The sequence below is a fragment of the Tenrec ecaudatus genome, chromosome 3 (genome assembly GCF_050624435.1).
Source record: "Tenrec ecaudatus isolate mTenEca1 chromosome 3, mTenEca1.hap1, whole genome shotgun sequence".
In the NCBI taxonomy this organism is placed as follows: Eukaryota; Metazoa; Chordata; class Mammalia; order Afrosoricida; family Tenrecidae; genus Tenrec; species Tenrec ecaudatus.
In genome coordinates, this window is record NC_134532.1 from 122,767,515 (window position 1) to 122,770,739 (window position 3,225).

General features: G+C 45.0%; 1 pseudogene; it reads right to left on the bottom strand.

Annotated features, from left to right (window-relative positions):
* Window positions 1–997: 997 nt before the first annotated feature.
* Window positions 998–1,889, bottom strand: LOC142443076 (CMP-N-acetylneuraminate-beta-galactosamide-alpha-2,3-sialyltransferase 4 pseudogene; annotated as a pseudogene).
* Between the last annotated feature and the right edge of the window lie 1,336 nt (window positions 1,890–3,225).

Here is a 3,225-nt window from a genome sequence, read left to right on the forward strand (position 1 = left end):
AGAGCAAGAGAGAGAATGTGTGGTAAAATAAAACAACTAATGAGTGGTATATCCAGATGAAAGATACACAAGTGTTCTTTATTCTATTTTTCAAAATTTAGGGTTTGAAACTTTTCAAAAGATAATTAAGAATAAAGAATGAGGGGTGGTATGTATATAACTTCAAATTCAATAAGAATTTGGGTGATATTTTAGGGTGATATTTGTATTGCTTACTAGGTGGTCAGTCCAATAATAAGGAGCCTTGAGGGTTATGAATTGAGCTGCTAACCACAAGGTTAAGGGTTCTAGTCCACCAGTTGCTCCTCAGGATAGACTTAACGTCTTGGAAACTCAAAAGCACAGTTCTACTCTCTCCTGTAGGGTTGCTATGAGTCAGACTGGACTCCAAAACAGTCTTTCCCTTTTTTGTTTTTCTGGTTTTAGGAAAATTAGTTTACTGACAAGTTGAAACTTTGTTTCTAGATAAGCCCCCTTCTCCATAGAGCCCTCCACTGACTTTCTTCCCATGCCTGCTGGGAGATCACAGTCCCTCTGCAGGGCCCCCACCTCTCCAAGTTCCCCCACCCTGCTGGGAGGCCTGCTTGGAGTCTAGACCTTGTGGGCTCATCACATGTGTTTTGATAAAAAGTGAGCACAATATTATACCATGTTCTCTTTCTGGATGTCATGGGACCAGCCCACAGCACCTTCTACCCCTTAATTAAACAGCCCATTAAATAATCTCTCAGCACTGCAGAGGGGATACCGCAGCAACAAGCCCTGTCCTTGGCCGGCTCCTGCAGCCCCTGGCCCTCTGCCATGACCATAGCTGGACTCCGAAAGTGCAGCCTAGGGCACCACCTCCTCTTGCTCTGGCAGGTTTAGGGATTGCTCCCCCATAGGGGGAGGTAAGCTCAGTGGCTTGTGCTGGCGCCGGGTACCCCTTGGAAAGGAGGGGTCTCTCCCAGCAGTGGGACGGACTGACACATACACATGTCTCCTGCCCAAGTTAGAATTAAGTAAAGTTCTTGACAACTCCAGTTTCCAGCATCTGCTTGATGACCAGAGGTTCCTGGGAGACATTGTAGCCTGACGCCACCATGGAGTTGAGCATGATTTGTTCATAGTAGTGAATGGTCTGCTTTTTGTTGTGGACATCTGGGTAGCCAAAGCCAGCAATATGCACTAGGTCACAGAAGTGCAGGGCCAAGGTGATGGCCAACAGGCCTGTGGTGGGCTTCTGCTTACTCTGCCATGAACACTGCAAGGACAGACTCACACTCTGTCCGCTGTGATCTCCATATGGAAGGGGTTAAGAATCAAATCTGTTTGGGGTTCACCTCCCAGATGAGAGGGGGTTGCTTCCAGAAACCCTTTCACACCTGCTTCTTGTCACTCAGGATGGTCTCGATCCAGTGGCAGTCCATTGCCTCAAATGGACCAGGACCAGGAAGGTGCCTGGGTTTTTCTCCACTTTGGGGTCCAAGTGGGCGGATTCAGGGTAGAAGAGGCGCATGGTGGCCTTAGAGCCCACGTCCCCCTCGTAGCCACCCACTGGGGTGTTGTTCATTCTGATGACCACGTCATCCTTATTGGTGGCCTCTCCCAGGTTGCTGCTCCGTAGCCGGTGCCCATTCCCCACCACCACACAGGCTCTCTGGCATGGTGTGACTGGAATCCCAGGAGGGGAAGGTCTTCCCTCCACTTGATCCCACGGGGCAGCTCATAGGCAGAGGGTGTCTTGATTCCACGGGGCAGCTCATAGGCAGAGGGTGTCTGCCTACCAAGTATCTCAGTATACTGGTATACAGGAATGTGCCCTGCTCCCTCAGCTGCTAACTCAAAGGCTGCCTGTCGGCACTCACCAACAGGACCAGGGAAGGCCGGGCTTGCAATGCTCCCCACATGACTAGAGCCCAGAAAACATCATGGGTTGTTCTACTCTCTTTCCAAAGGTCACTTTGAATGGAAAATTGCTTCACACACAACTTGACAACAAGTATACTCGTTTTCAATATTCAATATGCAGTCTGCACAATGTATCTTCTCTTAATGATATGCAGGTGACACCGCTGGTGCCTCTCCTTTTATTAACCATCTCCCATTAACAAGTAACGACATTTACAGAAATCCATAACTATCTTTTTCGCCAAAATGCATTAATCGGATTGTTTTTATTCTATCTAAACTCAAAGCTAGACTATTTATCTTCATTGAAGGCTGGAGGACTATTTAGAAGAGAATTATTTAACTAAGTGAGGCATTTAGCAGCATCCTTATCTTACTGTTATTAAAGTTGCTCTTTATTTTCTTCATTTCTGTCAATAGAACTCTATTCCTAGGTTTGCTTACAATGTAGCTAATGAAATTTCAGAGCCTGGTCTTGAAATGAAAGTCCTTATATTGAACTAAAGAAGCCTGAAAAATAAATGAAAGAAATATCCCTTTTCCTTGCAGCTATGATAAAATAAATACAATTCTCTAGCCCAAACTTTTTTTTAAAACTCAATTTAGTAAAGTATTAAATTTAAAACACTGAATAACAGTTTTGTCCTCCTCAGGAATATATACATAGTCATTTATAACTTTAGCAACTGTAACTTCAACATCTTCTTTTCTGTATTAAGAAGAAATCCACTCTCGGTTAATATAAATGTTATTTGAACCCAAAAGTCATGTAAGACTCCAAAGGCTTTAGAAATAGCTGCCTTGACCTATGAAAAGAATTTCCAAAAGAAATTACTTGACCTAGTAATCATGTTGTAACTGGCATATCAATGTTTAAGTGCCCTGGTGGTACAGTGGTTCAGCCCTCCACTGCTAGCCAAAAGGTCAGCAGTTCAAATCCACCAGCTGTTCCACAGGAGAAAGATGTGGCAGCCGTTTCTGTAGCAATATACAGCCTTGGAAACCCTAGGGGAACTTCTACTCTGTCCTTCAGGGTCATTCTGGGTAGGAATGGCCTTGGCAGTTAGGGCTATGTGTAAACATCTTAACCTTTCTGCTGAAAGAGAACCATGGGCACTTGCCCTTTCTCTCACACGTATAATGGAAAGATGGAAAACCCGTGCCTTTGCTCTATTTATTCTTAAGATAAGCCGACACCCTGTATTTCCTTGGTTATTTTGAAATCTCAGGAGGACGGTGCTAACAAAAGCCTGGGAGAATATCGCTAAACTTTGCTCCAGTGAGAACCTGTTTCTGCCCTTCCCATGATGACAAGGGGCCACTGTCAACACCTGC